General features: G+C 39.2%; 1 protein-coding gene across 4 annotated transcripts in view; it reads left to right on the forward strand.

The window, feature by feature from the left end:
• DGKH (diacylglycerol kinase eta) overlaps window positions 1-21,997 on the forward strand; it is a 164,399-nt gene that overhangs the window by 7,965 nt on the left and 134,437 nt on the right. The gene's annotated exons all lie outside the window — the stretch shown is intronic.

A 21,997-nucleotide genomic window follows, 5' to 3' on the forward strand; every position in this document is an offset into this window, starting at 1 on the left:
TGGCAGGAAGAGCCCCCCGGGGCGGCGGGGCTCTGCGGGGCCGGAGGGGAAGCCGCCTGCCCCGGCAGCCGCCCTGCCCTGCCTGGCGTCCTGGGTGTGGGGGAAGCGGCGGGCTGCTCCCCTCCCTCCGGCTCCTCTTCCTCGGTGGCGGGCACCGCTGCCGCGGGGATCCCGCCCTCCTTCCCCACAGCGCGGCGGGGCTGTTTCGGCGAGCCCTTCCTCACCAACTTTCCGCCCCGTCTTCTTCTCCCGGGGGGGGGGGAGCCCCGCCGGAGGGGCGGGCAGCGGCGGGCAGGGAGCCCGTGGTGGCACATCGGGTCCCGTTTGGGAGCGGGAGTGCCGCGGAGGAGGGAAACGAGGTTTCCAGTTTGAAAGGCACCTCGCGGGACGGGAGTAAAGTTGTGTACATCCTCACTCGTGGGGCTGGATGTGGAAAGCAGCTGTCAGAATTTCAGGTTAATGCAGTTTTTTTGGCTGGCTTGGGCTGCCGACGGCATTCTGGTGGAATTAACTTTTTGACGGATGGTATATTTACATCACTTTTTTCTCTGTAAAATGAACTCCAACAAGCATGCATTTAAAAGTATAAAAAAAATGAGACTGGACCTACTTTCTGTGTGGAAGGATCCCGTGACCTCCTGCAAAGTGTGGCCCACATTCAGTGATGGGGTCTGCGCAAAACCCCTCTGGGGTAAGCTTACGGGTGCAGTGACATCAACATCAGAGTTTTTGCTGTAAGCGTCTGGTCCAAGGGGACTCCGTGCACGCTCAGACAGATCACGCTTACATTTTGATTTCTACTCAGTAGGTCATGTGTTTTTCTTTCCTTTTCTGAGCACCTATTAAAGTTAGCAAGGAACTGTTTGTGGAGGCCTCTTGGGTTGGTGTTGTTCTTCCCTTGAGCTTTTGCTTCACACACTACATCCAAAAGGCCGCCACCTTTAAACAGAAAGCATTGGTTGTTAAACAGCAGCATTAACCTATTATGTGAAGTGGAAAGCCGTTTTTTCCCCAAACCTAAGCATGAGGTGTCATCCCATTTTGTTGCTGAATGTTAATTTTGCGTTTGTGAAGCCTGGCTCAAGGGTTACTATAATAAGTAATAGACAACTATTGCATCGTCTTGAAACCATAGCCCTACACAAACTTTCAGCTTTAATACCTCTTCTGTGTGACGGTCTTCAAACTGTGTTAAAAGTGGCAGAACGTGGTGCTTTATTAGCTGTAGAAGTGTGAAGTGTATTTGAGGGTTTGCTCTCATAGAGGTTGATCCTTGCATAAGGAAAATAGGTGGATTATGAACGTTATTGAAACAGGTTTGTGAGCATGAGATCTCAGCCAATTCTTACCAGCTGTCACAGGTTGGTGGGATATTCTGTATCTGAGGGTTGTGAATGAATGAAAAGCTGTGCTTGTCTGAAGTTCTAAGACAGCCCTATAAGTGATGCTTTCGCTTATCTTAGTTTGTGTCTCAGTTCTGTTTCTGTGAATCATATATATATATATATGTATAGGAAAAAGTGACTGCTGACATAATTGGAGGCATAAAGTGTTGCTTCACGGGTTGCAGTTTACAATAATATGCAACCCCGAATATAAACATCTTTCTCTCCATTTAATTAAAAGTGATATATCTTTGTTAAAGATGAGACCCATGTTAAATAATTCAGTAGCACTTTATTTTATAACTCACGATGCATTATTTAAAAGTAGCTATATTTAGACGGACAACTCCCATTTAGTTTAAGGGTGTTGTATGTTTGCTGTTGTAGTAGTTGGTGATCAGTGGTTACATGAAACCACTAGAGTAAGGAACATGAGGGAGCTGCTCTTTTACCCAGCTAGTCCCTTTCATTCAAATTAAATTTGTTAGGCTTCACTTACTCAGTGAATGTGTTTGTAAGCTAAGGTTTTAATTAAATGGATTGGGTTTGTCTTACAGCTAAGAATAGATTTTTGAAAGAACCTAAAACATGTATATTACATTTATCATTGATGCTTGTGGGCCATTTAATGCTGTTCTATTTTTCTCTGGAGGTTGCTTATATACTTACTTGAAGCATTTCAGCAACGTGGTATTGATTCCTTAGCTCAGAACTATACCCAAAAGTCTGCTGGTAATTGTTTTTATTTTACTTAAGGAAGATGATATTTTTAGATGTTTTGGTACAGTTGATCATTTGTGAAAGCTACCATATGGTGACACTTTGCAGATAGAATCATTTGGGAGTGGATTTTTTTTAACACGTGTATAATAAGATTTAGCAAATGTATGTATAAGAGCAAACCCCTTTCACTAGCACAAACATAAGTCTAAAGATTTCTAACACCTGTAGTGCTCAAAGAGAGTTTTTAAGCTTTGTCCTCTTCTGCCTAAATAAAAACAATTAATTATTTGGCCAAGGGCAGGGGTGAAAAACAGAATGGGAAAATGAAAAGAAAGAATACTATATTGGCAGATGTAATTATACTGAAGTTCATTGCTTGTTTGTGATATGCTAATCATATGCTCACAGTTCTGCGTAGAAGTCTGTTGCCCAGTTTCACCATAGCTTGCCCACGTTGAATAGCAACTTCCTCTGCAAACTGCTTGCTTGATTTCAGTGGAACTACTTTTATAGTAAATTGTTGTGAGAAATGTCCAGCTCCATAGCCCATCTGTTTATGTAACTTCTATTATGTGTCTATTTTTAGTTTATGCATATGTATTACTCACATTTTCAGAGTACTTTAACAGCATGTCTGTGTCAAAATATGGCTATTATTAATTTCCCCAAACAGAAAACTTGAAGATCAACATGTTTTGGTGTCTGCAAACCTGAGGAGAAGAGAACAAGTTGTGGTGCAAAGGACTAAACTATTCTTTGGGTCAGGACCTTGTTTTGTTTTTATGAAGACTTTGGAGAGCTGTAGTCAGACAGTTTTGAACCAGTATATATAATGATGTACAAACAGTGTTGTATTGGGATTGATGTTGTGGAAGGTCCTCTGTGCATCTGCATTAAACTTGGTTTCTTAACTTTTAAAGATGCTGACTAAGACGGGCAGCGTCATTGCCTTCCTTAAATGAAATACATGACTTCAGTTCTTGGGGCTACAGCTTGAAAACACTACCTGGCATCAGCTGGCTTCTAGTTTCTTTAAAGTTAATCACTGTGGTGCAAAGTACATTCCTTAAAAAGATGGCCTTCCTTCAGTTCTTTAGAACTTGTTGAGAAGGGAAGGTTCAAATTAGAGCTGACACTTTTTAAATTCTGCTCATTTTGGGGATGAGCACAAGATTAGCAGATTAAATAGTCTCTGGATACTTGGAAGTTAAGTTGTCAGATGGGCACAGTTATAGTTCCTACTCTTGTACTCTAGTACTCTGCTAAAAAGTGGATATGAAGAATAGCACTTTCATTGCTGACCTGGCTTCCTACTTTAATGGGTCCATGTGCAGTTAATGGGAAAGCTCTGCTGGATACGTGTTTTACTCTCAAATCTATGATTGGGTATCTGGCCTGTGTTTATTTTGGATGAAGCAGACATTCTGGAGCAGAAGTATAAATCAGGAAATGCAGGAAAACACAGTGTATTGAGAGAGATAAATACACTTGTAATGTGTCTGGGAGAATGCTTTCTTCCTCTCCTTCACTCCCAGTGGTTTTTGTTCATAATGAAATTGCTGTAGTGTGGGAGATCTTCAGAAACACGAGTGTGTTACAATTAGTGGAGATGATACGGTGTTGTTTAGTTAAATGGCAGGAGTTGTTACTAGAATTATCTGAGGTCTTAATATATTTTTTTAGAGATCCTAAATCATTATGGAGTAATAAAAGTAAATTAATTAAATTCCCCACTGTGTTTTTATTGGCCTTAGTGGATAACACCAGCCATTTAGGAATGGAGCCTTCAAAAAGTTTCTAACCTCTTCCATATGGTGACATTTGACAGTGCCAAGTCCCAGTAGTCACTTCCTGTTTGTTTCTGGTATACATTTCTCTCTGATTACCATGGCTTGTTAATTCACCTAAATGTAAAGTGTTGTGGTTGATACCAGCATTAGACTTCATGAACATCATTCTCTGCGATGTAATCTGCTTTTTCTAGCTCTGATAGTTCCCAATTTACTCAGCTAAGTAGCAGCTGATTCCTTTCTGGGTAAGGAAACATGATTTTTATGCACCGGAAGCTCTCAGGAGAGTGCCACGGTAGCAAAGTTAATCCTAATGGGGATCCTTCATGTGCATTAGGATTGTCTGAATCTGCACAACTTCCAAACTGCAATTTATTCGGCAACTGCAGTAACACGCATAGTATTGCTAAACTATTATCGTTGCGTTTATACAGCGTGGGGCAGAACTAAAGTGGCCAAGTGCACAGAAATTGTCCTCAAGTTGTGGACACCAGGCGGTGTCTGCAGAAGTGATTGAAGGGTTCTGCAAGATAGCTGTCTTCAGGATTCATATTTTCTATCATTTTCACTGCAATTAAATTAGATGGACTGTATATCCATCCTTAGTAAAACGTTTCACCAACTTTTTTTCACAACTGTTGTAAAATCTGGCAAATTTGATTCCCTCCCTAAATCCTGGTGAACTTAAACCTTTTTTTAAAGTTAAATATTCCAAATCAGAGCATCAGTTTATGTTCCTGATACGTGGAGACATGCATACTTATGCACAAAGAAATATATTTTAAGTTTTCATATACATATACTTTCCAGTTCTAGAGTATGCCTGGACAAAGCAAACCAGTTTTTAGCATGAAATGGTGTGCAGTATTTGTTGCTTCTCATACTTGCTGTACCTCTACATAAGCTTTCAAAAATGGGTCCATAATGGAAAATTTCAGCCAAAGACATGATTGTTTGGGGAAGTTAAAAATGACTGAATGCGCTATGTAGAAGCAAGCAGGATTAGAACAGAAAGAGTTACAGTATTTAAGGCACGGTGGTCATTACCACTCCAAATGCTGACACGTGTGTATAAAACTGAATTGAAATCTGCTAAGGCATTTTAGTGATGCATGTATTGGCAAAGCTTAAATTGCTAGTGAAGTACCAGAAAGGATGAACTTTTAATGTTTTTCAGTAGATATTTGCAAGCAGGTCTTCAAAGAAAATGTTGTTTTGGTTACTTTTTTTTTTTTTTTTTTCTTTCTAGAATCTTTAAAGCATTAATGTTATTTTGTATTGAAAGATAACAGGAATTATACCTCCCCCCCCTCCCCCCAGCTAGCTGGTGAGCTGTGAATGTGAAAAAAGACAAGATAATCACACTTTCATCTTTAATATAAGAGATTTTGATTTTATGTTTTGTTCCAAGTAGCTGGGGAGTGCTTTTCTGCCAAAGAGATCAGGTGAAAGACATTGAGCTTATTGTGTAGTTTAGAGGGAATGTCTGTTTTTTACGAAGCACAAGAAAAGACTAATTCAAGAATAAATAAGAACGGGGAATCCCTTTCTGAGATGCCTTATCTTGTGAACTTCACACGCAGAGTCCTGAAGACGCATAACAGCCATGCCAGAGCTCAAGAAGGAACTATTCTATAGCTGGGTCTTTATCCATGTAAGGCTACATAGATAATTTGTGGACATTTTGAATTTTTTCCAGCAGTTACGTCAGAATCCAATATTCAAGGCTGTTGTATGACTGCTGTATGACTACTGTATGACCAGCTCGACTAGCCAAGTTAGTTTGGATATCTGTAGCAGAATGCATAGAATTACAATGATTTTGTAATTGAAGTAGTGATCAAAAGAATAGTCTGTTTGGCTATCACAAAGCCTTTATCTGAAGGGAAGTGTTGAGTCCTCTTGAGTAACTGAAGACAATAAGAGGCAGCTTAGACCAATGTTCTTGCTCTGGAATGCTCCAAAAGGCTATTTTTTTTAAAAAATCCCAATATTACTCTCATTTTCTTTGAACTCTGACCAACTGTGCTTTAGAACAACGTGTATAGCCTGGAGACCTCAAACTCTAGGCGCAGCAAGAAGGCAAATGTGTGTCTGTGTGTGGATTCACTGAAGCTCAGAATATGGAGTTTTGGGTATAAAAGAATACTTCTGTTGTCATTCTGGTGTTTTGGATGTTTTCCTCTGATAGGGATAATTAAGACATAGTTCGGTGTCTTGTGAATGTGGTTCACTTGCAGAGGAACCACAAGACCAATATTTTGTTCTGTTTGGCCATTAAATTTTTGAGATTCTTTATAGATATTTGTAATGTAGGTGGATATGATGTTATAAAGTTAGTGACAACATGGCTGGCTTTGTTATTTTTTTTTCAATTTGGTACCTGGACTTTGTCTTTTATGAAGAGAGACAACTCCTTCTTTCACCTTTGTGTTTGCTGACTTCTTACATTACTGTTTTATCCTTTTTATCCTATCCTGCCTCCAAAGAGTAAGTTGCGTTTTCCAAAATCTTCTTTTAAAAACCTAAGAAGAGGCTACTAAATCACAGTGTAGCAACCATAGCTGTATTATACCAAGTTCAAACCACAATTTTCAATTTGCTAGCAGTGGCAAAAAAAACCCCTGGCTTGGGGGTATCCGTAGCTTTCATCGTCTAGATTATAATAAAAGGAAACCTTATTCTTAATGTAAACGTTGCATTTATCACAGCAAACAAGCTTAATGCTGATGCAAAATAAACATTAATTGATATGCTAAAAATAAGACCACTGCATTAGGTGATATTTAAAATGAAATAAGAGCTTTATTCTAGTAAAACATTTAAGCACATACTGAAACACTTCAGTCGTCCTGTACACTTTTTATATGATTAATTACTTCTTAAAATTAAGCCAGCACTTAAGTGCTTGTTGGATGTGGGCCATAAAAATTTCGTATGCGAAGTCAGAATGTAGTTGACTTATAAAACTTTTACCGTGTAAGAAATATCCTGATATATTGCACAATTATGAAGAAAGAGCAAATAATTTTTTTTTTTTCCAGCTAATTTTTTTGTTGTTTGACTAATGTTTCTGTTTAGGAATATTTCACCATTTCAATACTGAAAGCATGATAACAAGAACCTGAGCTATACTCATGGGAGAGTTAACATTAATTGTAATGAATTTGGCAAGGTTTTACACTTGATGAGAATTTGTTTGTTTATTAGATGGGTGGCATGAGATTTATGATGATCTGAACCATTCATTTCCTTGCCTTTAAACGTTTGGGGTTTGCAAATGGTGCGAGATCACATTACTTTATTGTCACTTAGCAACCTTAATAGGGTTTTGAAGCTGAGCAGTAGCTTGTGGGTGGTGAGTCTCCCTATGTATTTGCTGGGTGGGAAGCAATATGAGTCCCTCTATGGGCAGCTGCCGGGAGGATGTGTGGCCAGCCCATGCCAGGGTCTTTCTAGATGTGCTCACTGAGGAGAGCTGGCTGTGCCCTCTGTGGTGTTTTGCACTTCTGGCATAGTTCTGTGCTGGGAAGATCTGCTGAGGTTTTTCATGCCTGCAGAGATCTAAGTGGATGTAAAGGGCTGTCATGCTGCTCTGGTCAGTTATGTCCTGTTGTGCGGTTGCTTAAATTTAGCAACCGAGTTTGACTGTCTTCAGTTTGACAGCTGGTAGTCCTTCTTGCCGCTGTGACGCTCTGGAATGAGAGGGAGGTCGGTGGCTTCCCAGCTCTTGGTGAGAAGGGTGGCTTGCTCTGATTCAGCTAAGGATCAGCGTGGATAACCAGCAGTCCTGGCCGCCCATCAGGCAGAGACTTCTTCCCTCCCTGTGCGCACACGCTGTTGATCGTGAGGACGGGCACATACTTCAGTGTTTGTTTTAATGCTTCCATAGAGACATCTTGCTTCTTGTTCCCTCCCTCTTTCCCTGCCTGCTGCTGTCACAGTTCCTTCAGGAATTTGAACAGAGAAGGGGTGACATCCCTTTTCCTTTCAGCTTGTGCCTCTGCAAGGTTTCTCCCAATAATCCCCATAAAGAGAAGAACTGCCCAAGACCAAAAAGGTTGTTGGGCAGGCGTGGAGTCTTAAAGAGGGTGCAAATACATGAGGCTGATCCTCTGGATTGTTTCACTCTGGACTGCTGCCTCCTTCAGTGGTACTGATCAATCTTGGGAGCAGATGGTTCACCGAGGAGCTATTGACTTGAAAATTAATACACCCTTTTTGCTGATTTTTCAGCTATTACTGTCATTTTTTGCCTAATATCTTGGGGAGCTTCACATGAGTTACTCTATAGACAAACATGGATTGGCCTCAGTCTCAGAGGTCTTTAAAGTGAAAAAAGAGAGCACAAAGGGTAAGAGGGGGTTTGTGAGCCAAGGATCCCATCACTGAAAGAATATGGTGGTGTGCATGGTGTAAACAGTAATTATTTCTATTGTATATTAACTTGATATATTTGATATATGGATTTTGCCTGGGAAGAATGCTGAGAGGACACAGGTCTGCAACGGGGAGCTAGCGTGAGTTACTTGGATGTGAGATGAATGGCCAATGTTTCTGATTAAACTCCAGCTTTTAAGGAAATGAAAAATGTTTTTATCATTTACACAGCTTCTCATTACAGACAAAATAAATAGGAATAACCTTCAGAGAGATCTATCTGATGTTAAACTTGATTTTCTTTCCCCTGAGTGAGTGCACTTGTTTAAGTAATCTTTGCATATAACCTAGAAGTCTGCATTTTGTAGGGGAAAAATGGAATTTAAGAAAACTTCTTCATGTAGATCCGTTGACTTCATCTTGATTTTTTATTGTTTTTTTTTTTGTTGTTGTTGTTATGAGAGAATGCTGTGCTAATACACATGTTTGTATGCTGCTTCTTGCCTGCTTCTGGAAGCAGGCAAGCTTTAGGAAGCAAAGAAAGGACTTTTACCTGCACTGAGTCCACTGGTTAACATTTTGAAGAGAGAATGTTTTGGTCAATGTGCCTCAAGACTGCAGGCAAGATAAAATTTATATCTGAGACACATTACTGCTTAGGTCTGTCCCTGATTCACTGGCAAATAAGCTTTCAAAAATGCAAAAGCAGTTACACAGATGAGGGTCTGTGCTTGTATCCTGTCTGCTAGATGACAAGCTCTTTCCTTTGCCCTACTTGGTAATTTTATAAAATACATTACAAAAAAATACTCTGGGCTTCAGAGGATTGTCAGATTTCTATCTGTGCCCCTGATGCTGCATCGCAGCACTCTTCTGCTGCTTCTTCAGCTTTTGAAGGGAAAAGAAGATCCTAATAAGTACAGAACTTCTGACAAGCTCTTGTCAAAAGCAAGCTTTTCAATGTGCTAGCAATGTCAAGCTGTATGCTTTAAAACCCATCAGTGCTTTTGTGTATTATCTCATGTTACCTTGTGTTGCCAGGTAAATGCAACTGCAGTGAATAGCTTTTTTTTTTTTTTCCTAAAGCATACAAAATCTTTATTCCAGTTTCTTAAAGCTTTGCATTTTTCCATGGTTCTGATTATGTATGTATGCTTCAGATGATTTTATTTCTGGCATAAAAAGACTGGTAATTCTGTGCACGTGTGTGTGCGTGCAAACCAATACTGAATTTTTTTTTTTCTTACACTGTTTAGGGTAAAAAAAAAAAAATTAAAAAATCAGTTTTCACTTGGTGACTCTATACACCATTGAGGAGGAGATAAAAGGAGTTAACATCACAGGTTCTATTCCTTCCCTACCCTTGGTCAGCCAGGGTTCTGCTGCCAACATTTTTACAAAGGGTTCATATTTCAAATTACTCTTTAAGCCTGTGATAAACCTGTGTCCCTGGGAGGTTGTCTCACAGTGAGGAGCTGGAAATGATTGGGAAATTTTATGTTTTTATATTCAAGGAAAAAAAAAAGTCACAGCCAGGGCAAGAGGCGAATGAACTTCTGCTGAATTTTATGCTAAGGATGATTATACCTTTTCTTTGAAATATACACCGAGGTTATTTATAACCAATCCACAGTTTAAATTACTGCATGTAGGTGTGAGAGGTTATAGACATGGATTTTTGCTAGAAAAAAATATTTATGGGGGTTATTACAGAATCATGATAGTAATTTGGGTTGGAAGACTCTTTGGGAGGTCATCTGGTCCCACCCCTGTCCTCGAAGGAGGGACGTTTTCAAAGCAATAGAGCTGTGTCTCTCTGAATGTCTTACAGATCGCTAGAACGTGGTTCCTGATTTATTTCAAATTAAGTATTCTCTCTTCTTTTACACAGGTGTAGAGGATAACCTGTGTCTGCTGAGGAAGATTTTTCAGTATTTTAAGTCCTGGTTAAATACCTTCAGAAGCAAAAAAAACCAAACAACCCAGACTTCTTTTTAATGGCGCAACTTAAAGAAAGATCTTAAAAAAGGCAAAGTGCCTTTCTTCTCCCCCTGCCCCATACCTTATAACATGGAACAGGAGTGAAATGGTGTGGTTGCTGTCTATTTATAGATTCAGTAATGTGCCTGTGTACACTTATTATACCTAATTAGGAGTATTCTAAATAACTTCTTGTTTGCATTACAGATAAAGGTATATGGTTGCAGATCAATGGCATGGAATCATGTCATGCCTTATCAAGGTCTAAAGTCTTTTTCCTCTCTCTAAATTAAACCTCCCTGGACTGATTGCTCTTTTCAGATAGTTTCCCTGCTATAGCCATGATTTATTTGCCATAAGACCATTTGTATGCCGCTTTAGTTAAAATCTGAAAGCTAGAATTTTAACAGGTACTCAGGGGAACTGGGAACTAAACTAAAATTTCCTACAAAAGAAAGTTGCAAGAACTTAAATCACTTCCCCATTTTCTTTTGTTTCTGGTGTCATTCTGCATCATGTTTGATGATCTAGGGTTTGACTGAGATGCAGTTGATCAAGATGCAGCTGAGGGTGACTGGATAGGGCTGCACCATCTTCACCATTCTTACATCACTGGGTTTGGCCAGTGGAGGTGATTCTGCACCTCTTGCAGGTGGTGACAGATGACCTAGAGGTCATGCGTACAGTACAGAAAAAGACCCATCTAAATGCAGCAAGGAAGTTCTTGGCACAAGGACTTGATAAAATGTAGACTTTTTGGTGGTTTGTGTCCTGGATATACTTTTATTGCTTTTCCTTTGGTAAATTGTTTGTTGTGGAAGTGATTATAAGACTTCTCAAACTGTGCAGTTTGGTTGAAAGATTGTATTTCTCCTGTCTGAGCTCAAGCCTGGTCTTCCATTTTACTTGACCTTGGACCACTTAAACTTTGTCGGTTGTTGCTAATATGACTAATGAGTTTTACTGCAACATATGGTAATGGAGAAATACCAGTTCCAACTCTTCTCCCCCCCAAGGTGTTAAACAATACTGAACCTTGTACTCTTGATGTGTGCAGAACTTTGTCATGTATGGAAAAGCACTTCTGTGTTTTTTCTTTCATTGAGAAGATATGTAATGTAACTTAAATAAAAATAAATTTATACTAAGCTGTATGACAAAAATAACATGCAGTGTCCACAGGGAAAAAACTAGTGGGTAGCACTGAATTTTGCTTGAAAAAATTGATCACTGATTAAGCCTAAGAATATGTGCAAGGCTGTATTAGAAATACATGTAGTAGAACTTCTGTTCTCTAGGTAGCTACAATTGTTATTCATCTTGATAGGTATAAATAAGGAAAAATGTTCTGACACCTAAGGTTTAATGGTGGCTTTTGTTTTAATTGTAAAATTACCTATTTTTAGATGGAAAGGTTGAAAATCACTAGCAGTATCTTGTTAAGTGGTATAATAGGCTGAGTTTTTCTATTCTTTAGAGTCTCCTAAATTTGACTGAATCTGCACTTAATTTTTACCCTTGGGAATGGAGCTTACAGGGGGTATTTTTATACATGCTATCTGAAAATTGCTTATTCTCAGATTTTAATTTTTTTTTTATTAATCATTGTGTATAGCTTGGCATCTTTACAGATGTTTCTTTCAGGTTAAAAATTCAGGAAAAGCTGTGCCAGGCATGAAGCCTGAAGTTCAGGCAGTTCCTTGACAAAGTTCAGAGTAGTGCCTATTATAGAAGCACTGTTTATATAGTTCTAGTTAAGAACATCATAGCATGTCTATTACAACTATCTCCTTTTATATATTGGCTATAAAAACTAATTCTAAACTGAAACAAGAATGTGGTCTTGATGTTTTATTGCTTAGAGTTAATATATAGTGAAAACCCTTTTAAGAGTATTCAGGAATAAATGCTGCTCATCATTGCAGTCTCTTGGCAACCTGTGCTGGGTTCATTGCATATAGGCAAGCAGCTGCCTGAGCACTGGTGGGAGGTTTTTACCTTCTTTGTTATTTTCACAAGTTGCATAGAAGAGAGTACGATTTGAAATGTCAGCATCCTGGGATTTGGACAATGGAGATGGCTATGCTTAGCGTTCCTGAAAGCTTCCATGCAAGAGAGTGAAGGATGGAGAGGGCAGCCAGTGCTTTTCACTAGTGCAGTTTAAATGGAGTCTAATGTGTGGGACAGCTGCCTCCTGAAGCTAGAGATCAAAGCAGCGGTAGAGAGTTGTTTGCAAACAGCAAAGTCACTTGGAACAGCTTCTTGTCAATGTCTTGGAGAGCTGGAACTACACATTCCAGTAAATGCTTAACATGACTGCCTCTTTCAGTGACCTCTGAGTCTTTTGTTTTGGCCTGGACATGGCCATAATGTTGCAAAAGAATGGACTATTGTAGCTTCTAAGGGTGTCTTCATGTGTCATCATAACTAACAGGCTTAAATGAAGGCTCTGTGGAGGAGAGGGTGTTCCGTGCATCAGCAAGAAAGGATGTAGTACTCAATCCACTTGTGTGTAAGCTGCCCCAGGCAGGAGCAGCTCCAGTAGGAGTGAGAGTGTGTATGATTTTAGTGCTTTGTGCAGTGTGCTTAGTATGCACCTAACCTTCTGTGTTCATAGTAAGCAGACCACACTGGTGAATTTTATAGCAACCAAGAAACGGTATTTTGCCCATAGATTGTGTTGGCTGCTGCATTGTGGGGTGTCTTGGTCAGGGTGGTGACCTGTGGGTGTTCCATCGCTAGCACCATATCAGGTATTGCCTGTTGTAATGGCTTTGTAACAGCTTTTGTCCCGGAAGCTAGTGAGGCTTATGGGACATGCTTATTAATGTCAGTGAATCTTAAAAGGGAGGATGTTGCCTGGAGGGCAGTGAAATCTTTCATTATTTTTCTGCATCTGTAGCTCCCAAGGTACTTCATTTTTTTGTTTTCGTATTTCTCCTCAGGTGGGTCCCTACCCATGAATTCATGATGATGTTTCACTTAAGAGTATATTTTTAATTGCTGCTATTGGAGTCCAAATAGTAACACATGACTGCCTGTCTTCTTAAAAAATCCAGCTAACCCCTTCCATCTTTCAAGAGTGAAATGAAGATGTTTTAAGCCTTGTATGTCTTCTGAGGATAAGAACTTATTTTAATTTAAAAACATTTATTTCCCTAATTGTTTGCTACACAAACGTGGAAGGCATAGTAGCCCAGTGGGATCAAAGGACTGGGATGCAGATGACCTTCTGTAACTATAAAAAATTTTTATTTTGCAAGGCATATGTGTTCTGAAATGTGTATTCTTGTGTCATAGTTATCTGTACTTATGAACTTGTATTTTAAAGCTTATCTGTCAAACTAGAAAGGCTGGAAAGGACAGAATTTTTTTTTCTTTTTTATTTCCTCTCTCAAATGAGCTTGGAGATTCTTCAGAAAATTTATTAATTCCTGAGGAGGAAGTTACAACTCCTAAGCTGAGACAGGTACTATAGAATCTACTGAACACTTGTTTAAAATGCCTTTCAATTTTTTTTTAGTTGAATTGTATATCACTTAGCCATTATGTCAAACCCCTGTGAGGTCTGTTGGTTACAGTGGTGGGAAGGGGGAATGGTTGCCGTGAGTGAGCTGTTTAAAGTTGTTTTCTGTTCTTATGGCTTTTTTTTTCTAAAACAACTGGATAGCTTCAAAGGACTTTTGTGTTGCAGTGAACACCAGGGTTGGGTGCTGGGCCTTAGTGATGATGAGATATGGCAGAACGCCGATCAACAGCTATTTTCTTGGCTGGATAAACATCATGACCTGTTGTGAAAGCAGCAGTATAGGAATCTGTGCTAAGGCAGGATCTGTGCTTACCCTGCTTCTCAAACTGAGGAGCTCCCTTCCAGCTTTGGTAAAACAACCGACATTTTGGGGCGTAGTTGGATGTTCTCACCTTTCTTTTTTACAGCATGTATTTCACAACTACCTTTCCAGTGAAACTGTGCCTCTGCCTGTGGTGATGATAATGGTGCTGATTATTATATTTAATGTATTGCTTTACCACTTCAGTAGATATATCAAGGAGTTGTCGATCTGGAGGACAGTAGTGCCATTCTGAGGTGCCTTAGCTAGCCCTAAATGAACTTGTTTGCCTTCTGCATCCAGTGCAGCCTTCTCAGGCTTTGTTCCTAACGGAGCTAATTAGCTGGGGTGTTACATCATGCTAAAGTGGTTATCTTGCTTCCAGTTCCAATGTGCTTCATTTAACGATAGCTCACATATCTCTGAAAAACACGGCATTGTATTGTTTAGGCCTGTCCCAAAATACTTATGAGGAGAGATTTATAACAGGGTGCTCAGTTTTGCTTCCTTATTTCTTTGGTCTCTGCACAGTGGTGAATTAGGTGCTCAGTTTGGGATGATTTCTTCTATGTTGCTGAAAACTTGTTTTTCACCTCCTCTTTTCATGTTTGTCTTAGTGTGCCTCACCACCAAACTCACCTTTCCACATCCTAATGAGCCCTCGGTGCTTTGCTTACTCACTCAAGGTAATGATTGCCCTAGGAGCAACCTGCCCTAGTCCCAAGTAAAAATGCCCGTGCTATGAGGTGGTCTAATAAGGATCAGAGCTTCCCTGGTTCAAAATTTTCCAATGTGTGTTTGTTGCTTTCTTTTTTTTTGTTTGTTATTTTAAATTGTCCATTGACCTAAGAAATACAGTTATTGTCGTTAACAATACTGTTATAACACACACTGACAAAATCCAGATAACTCGAAGTTGGGCTGACACTTGATCCTTTACTCATACTATTGTTCCATAATATTTTTTCCTCCATGACATCATGAACTATGAAAGTGCCAACATCTTTTTTTTTTTTTTTTAACCGCCTAGCCTTTTCTTCCTTCATGCCGTAACCTTTATGTTTAAAAATAACAACTTCTTTTTTTTTTTTTTTTTTTTCTTGTATTTAGTGCACATTTCAAGAGGAACCTGATGGCCATGTGAGAATGTTTAACATCTGCGGTGGTTTTACCACTGCATATTCCAAGTACTTGGCACATGCATTTATTTGCAGGGGTACACTGACGTTTTTCTCAGCAGCTGTATCCATGACAACAACTGGAAATGTCCATGCCTCCTCTTTAGTTTTCAGAAGAATATGAGTTCTTACCTTTCTAGTGAAAGGCCTGGAAGCAAAAGCTGTACGATTTTAATCATGGCACATTGCCTTCAGCCATTCAGTAATAGCCTCTCCCAAGTGTTTTAGTATCCTGAAAGTATCGAAGAGCAAAATTAAAACACATGTATCCACGTGCACAGAGAGAAGAGGGAAGTCTCTGTTTTGTGATAACCTGCTACAACCTAGGATGAATAGTGCAAGTGTTTGAAAAATGAGGCTACTTGGGAACTTAATTTTATTTTCAGTGTTGACATCTGTACAAAGTATGTAATTTAAACACTTAAGTTCAGAGATGTGAGGAAGAGTGTATCATTATGAAATGCATTTCTGTAACACAACAGAACTGTTCTCCCTGTACGCCTAACGATCAGAGTTACTCCTGAGTAGTGCACTGTTTGTCTATCAATGTCATCTTTAAATCCAGTGAGTGGTATATGAAGTGGTCACAGAAGTAGTAGATGGGGCAGCTATTCAAGAGCACTCAGCGTCCAGCAAATCCAAAGTGACATATTTACATGCCTAACTGGGAGTTGTTGATACTGAATGCACTTGAAAATATTATGGTGTTTAAAGCAGTCTCTTATCATGAACAAGCAGAAGCTGGAGAATAAAATAAAGGGCCTGGGTAACTTTCTTTTCGCTTAAAGAGAAATCTGAATTCAAGGAGGAGGCCAGTATACACATCCTGCTAATATATAGGCTACCAAAAAGTAATGTTTTCTTAGGAGCTGAGATTTTGATTGCTGTGAAAATGAAGTTATAAGACTTGCTGCTTTGGGAGACTTAACATGCATATTTACACCTCTTCGCTATAGTATTTACTCTGTTCTCACAAGGAGTTTCTGGACCTCCAGGAAGAGCCAACTATACCTCATACCAGGTTTTCAGATCATTTGTTGCTTTAGGAAACAAGAAGCACTGTGACAGATGGTAGAGGTATTTAAATTGATTTATTCATAGTTACCTGTACAAATGTGGTCTATTTTTTCTTCAGATGAACGGGAGTGTGGAAAACAGGGTAGAACACATCTTGCTTACCATTTTCTGCCTCTTGCTCTCTGGCAAGGAGAGGGGAGGGAGGGGTAGTTGGTGTCTTTAGCTTTTGGGAATTTACAGGGGGACCATAGAAGTGATGGGAGGAGATGGAATGAGAGACGACTTAGAAGCCCAGAGAGGCTTCTGAACAACATATTGAGGAAAGCACTGAGAACTACTGGTCTACAAAGCAGAGACTTGGCCTTTAAGGCTGTATGTAGTTAGGGAGAGGTTTGTGTGCAAAGCTTTTGAATGTTTCACTTGGCATGGTTCTGAATTTTCACTATTTATAGGTATATTATCTCTTATAATAAAGTATTAGTTCTGGGGTTCAGAGTTGCTTGGTGCCTTTTCCTATGCCCACCTAAAGGGAAAGAAGGTGGAGACCATCTGGCTAATGGCTCTGTCATGCTACCAAACCTCGGTTTATGACTTCTTAGACTAAGATCAAAAGCTTTTCCGTTCCCAGGCAAGAGGAAGCAGCTATGACAAACTCGGGAGTCCCCAAGGACCACCTGTATCCCCTTCTAGGGATAAACCATTCTCCAAAAGAGAGAACAGCATGACTGTAGAAGCCGTTACAAAGCCATTACATGGAAGACTGTCAGTTTTCCCATCAAGAGCATGAACAAGCCTGGCTTATCTGATGATTTGTGAGAGAAGCTGGAGGCAGGATAGAAGTCCTTGGGAGGGGAAGAGGTAGCCAAATGTATGTGGGTTTTGGAGTGGAATAAAGAAAGGTCTTCTGCGCCTCACTGCTCCATGGAAGGAAGATCAAAAGACTTCTTGCTGGGAAGGGTGTTGGGATAGTTTCTGTTTTGTTTTGAGATCCCAGACTCTCAGCAAAAGACCTCAGCAGATCTGCCCTGGTGATTCAAAACCTGAAGCTTTAATCCTTTCTCAGGAGCAGCTTCTCGTGAGAGTTTAGTGAATGAAGTAAATGGAAGTTCTTGCTCTGAACAAAATCTTGGGTAAGATAGAGAATATGGCCCTTTTATCCTTGCAGGAAATGAGGAAAGCGTTGGAAACCAATTAATTGGAAAACCAATTAAAAAAAGATCACTTCTGTTACATGAACATAGTTGCCTCTAAGAACTTTGATTTTACAGACAAAGGAGGCAGAATTAAATGTTTTATTTCACTGGGATAAGAACTGGCTATTCTTTTTAAAAGCTCAGTTGCTGAAGTAGTTCTTTACCATGAGGCTTGTGAAATGTCTGCAGTCCTGGTGATGCATCCACAGATGCCTTTTCTTATAATGCATGTTTAACCAGAAGAAAAGGATATATAGAAACTGTGAGCAAGTTTTCAAGAAGGTGACCCCAGGGAATGACCTTTGGATGCAGCTTGTAAGGCTGGGCGTCTGCAGGGCACTTAACGTTTCTCTCTGTTTCTCGGCTATGGGTGGCATGGCTGGAGGGGTCACCTTCCCTTTTGGGGGGTGGGAATTGATAGGCAGCGCCTGCCGCAGTGAGTCAGCAGGGCTGGACTGGCACCAGCCACGGCGTTCCTGCACCTGTTGGGAGTGGGGGCCAGCCAACCTTTGACAGCGACAAAAAAAATAACGATTCAAGAAACAGTGGCGGCCACCACAATCGGTGCTTTACTGCTGTGCCCTTGAGTTAGTGCCCTAGAAATCTCCTGCCGTAGCCATGTTATTTGGAGCACTGTGCTTGCTTCTCTTTCACAGCTTCTTTTTCTTTTTGCTTCTACAGTTGTTACATCATTTTGTTGCGAGTGATACTTGGTTTATGCTGAATGCATACCTGATGGAACTACTCATTTGGGTGCTTGGTCTCTATGCCAATAAACAATATACATTGGCAGTGCCCAGCATTTTTTCCTGGTGAATGTGTCAATGGTTGCAGGGACTGGATGGCAATAAAAACTCATGGATGATCTTGAAATAAGATGCATATCTTTAATGATTGCACCACCTCTTTTTTTTTTAATGCTTTGTAGCTATTGTGTCCAACAATTTTATCAAAGCAAGTACTCTAAGTTTTCTCAGAAAAAACTGTATGCAGCTATAATTCAGCAGTTCAATGAACTCCTTTGTTTTAAACCTCAGTATTAGTTTGCTGAATCAATTTATCAATAGAACAGGCTATTTCACTAGAAAGATCTAAAAGAAGGATAATTAACTCTGTAGCTGATTCTGTCTGTCTGTCTTTTGTCCAATGGAGTCTGGAGTCAACTTAATAGAATATAAAGTATTTAAAATTTCATTATCTAAAATTGCTTTCCTTAATCCCATTCACTTTGGATGTTGCAACACTGAATTAGTGTGTATTCTGTTCAGAGCTGCTAACAAACCACGTTCCATTTACCTGGTTATTCCTAGGCTTCTCTAATAAAGTCATGAACTAATAAACTTCAGAGCTGAGGTACGGCAGATGTATCTGGAAAAGTGTCTGGTAATAATGGATTGATCTGTATCTGTTTTGTTACAGAAAACGTGGAAAAAGAGTCTAAACTAAGGGGTTTTTTGAGGAAAAGGGATCTCTGTTTTTTGATATGGATATAATTTTCTATCTAGATCTTCTTACCAGTTAGTTTGGCATCATCCACATATCATGTCCATGCAACATTGCTCAAGCAATCTTTGAATAATTGCTTTTAAATACTTATAATTTCATAAATACAAATGTTAATACCTCTTTCATTAAAGAATTCATACTCCTTTTATCATGCTTTGCCTTCAAGAAACTGCTTTATGATGCAAATAAATAAAGATGATATCTGTCATTTGAAATGCTTTTAGCCATCAGTCTGAATAGGAAACCATAGTGCTGAGATGAAAATAGATTATCAGAAAAGCTATAGGAAAAAAGAATTAAAAAACTACTTTGTTGAACTAAGTCGTTTTACATAAAAATTGTACAATACATACATCTAACGGGATAAAAGAGGGAAACTTAGCTTTTGTTTTGTGACTATAATAACTTTTTTTATAACCTCTGAAAGGAGTAGGTAATGTGGGATTCGTTTCACTGACAAGGTTAGTCATCTACCTTGTCACCCAAGCTCCCTCTATCACAGGCAGAAAGGAAAAAGTGCCTCTCCAAAGCAATTTGTCCTATTTCCCTGCTCCCCACCATTTTTTGGGCATCTTTTTTTTTTTTTTTATTGCTTTCTATTATCTAGTCAGATTTTACTTTATCCACATGACAATCAGTTGGCAGTGGAACATGCTAACATGGAGCCTAATGGATGCCAAGGGTTTCCATAAGATATTACTGCTTCCCTTCTCCTTCTTCCCAGTAATTTAGTTTTGGGTGTGCATTAGCCATTCTGGGGTGCATTAATTCTCTTTTCCTATAATATACATAATTTCTCCAAATAGTTGGAGATAATCTGCTTTGCTCCCAAAAAGGTGACTCTGTTGGTGCTCGATAGGGAGGAAGTTAGCAAGTCCTACCTAGCATTTAGGTCACCTGGTGAAATGCTGTAATAATTACCTTAGAAGAGCAGGTTAAATAAGAACCTGAACAAGGTAGCTGTGTATTTTGATAGCAAGAACAATTCACTCACAAATAACTTTCTGAATGCTCGTGATCATGGTTTCACTCACTGTTCAAGGCAAATCTCACAGATCTAATCTTTCCCATGCCCTTTTCCACTACATGAAAATGACTTTTGGTAGGGCAGTTCTGCCAGTTTAAGACGGCTATGTAGAAGTACAAAGTGCCAAGCGTTTCATGATTGATTTTGTTAATATCTTCATGGAAAGTATGAATCAAAATAACATGGGAAAGAGAATTGTATTTTCATTCACTAAATGTATCGGTGGATTGAATTTACACAAGATTTAGGAGCTCAGCTGACTTTTGCAGGAATGTACCTTCTGGCTGTGTGGTAGGCATTAAAAAATGATACTTGCAAACAGGGAAAATGCATCTTGTAATGAACACCTAAGCCATTTCACTTCCTTTATAGGTAAGTAAATAGATAATACATGTATGAGGTGCATTTAATGAGAACAAAGGCAAGTGCAGTTCTTTGGTGCTGGAATATAAATAACTGATTTTTCTTTATTAGAAGATTGCTTTAATCAACTGCTGTTTTAGACAAGAAAAGTGATTTTTAAAAATATAGGTGTTAAAGATGTTAGCAGAAGTTTTTAGGATGTGTAGGTGAGTCAAAGTTTTAGCTGTCAATTGGCTGAGGTGACCTTGGGAGACAGAGGACTTTTGCTTAGTAAAGGTTCCAGTATTTCCACTTCATGTTCCTTCCATGCTTTTTCTTTCTCATGCTTCACTCCAGTGCTTTTGGACTTCAATCACATGTGCCATTGCATCCACCCCCCTTTTTTCTTTCTGTGTCTCATCCTCCACCTCCCCCTACCGTTCTGTATTTTGGGTTCCCACCTGTATCATTTGTGCCTTTCATATTTGAGTCCTTAAATTACCCATAGGATAGAGGTTATCCATTGCAAGAAGGCTTTTGTGTGAACATGAAAGCTGTTGGAAGATGAGCAGGAGTGCTTTCTTTTTTGTGTTTCATTTCTTCTCCTCATAGCCCCCATCTTACCTGATCCTGGGTAGGCAGTGAGAAGGAGCAGGAGGAGTGGCTGCTCTGCTCCCTCCTTTGAACTCCTGGCTGGTTCAGTCTCACGTTTCTCTCCAGTTTGAACTGCACCGATGCTGATAAGAAATACAGATGTTTAAAAATATCTCAAATAGCTGAAAATACTTGGAGTGTAGCTTTTTATTTACTCGTAGATGGAAATTTTCTTTTCCTTCAAAGTGTTGTGCTCATGGAACATCCCAAACTCGAAGCTCAAAATATTGCTTTATATAGAAACATTTTGCTGTGCAGTTTAGCCAATCGGGTGAATTCTTTCTATATTAGATTATGTGGGGAGTAATAAATCTGACTGAGGGCAGTAGCATATAAAAACCTTGAAAGGCAGAATAGCCACAGTACATACTTGAAATCTTGTATTTAGCAGATTTGTGAGGAAACTCCTGGGAAATAAGTTAGACTAGACTTCTGGTTTTGTCGAAGACATAGTTCTAGAGAATCGGTGAAGCAGTAAGTATTGTAAGAAAATTAAGCCTGCAAACTCTTAAGTATATATATGTCAGACCAGATTTCTATGTAAAGGCAAATGTGTCTGAGAATGATGGATTTTAAAACTTAGCATTTTAAGTTCAGTAAATTTGTGCAGTTAGCATCATTTCTTCTAAAATAGGTTTGTTTTATGATCATCAGTATATTGGAGGAAATCACACTGGTCTCAGTATTTCTCAGCTCTTTCTGATATTGTGTCTATACTTTGTCTTTTGTTTCATTTTCTTCATTATATTTTTAAAATCAATTTACAGCTGTCTTTATCTTTGTAATGTATGCTGTTATCTGTAACTGGTTTATTTTAATGATATATAGTGGTTATCTAGTTCTTCATATAGCACTTGTCCTCTTAAATTTTCTTTAATTTGAGATATATAAATATCAGTTACCTGAAACCATCTTCCCTGCTTCCTCACAATGTTTTCTTGTCAAACTTATAACATACACTGACAGTAGCAAAGATCCAGAATATTGCTCTG

Source organism: Athene noctua, chromosome 1, assembly GCF_965140245.1.
Source record: "Athene noctua chromosome 1, bAthNoc1.hap1.1, whole genome shotgun sequence".
NCBI lineage: Eukaryota > Metazoa > Chordata > Aves > Strigiformes > Strigidae > Athene > Athene noctua.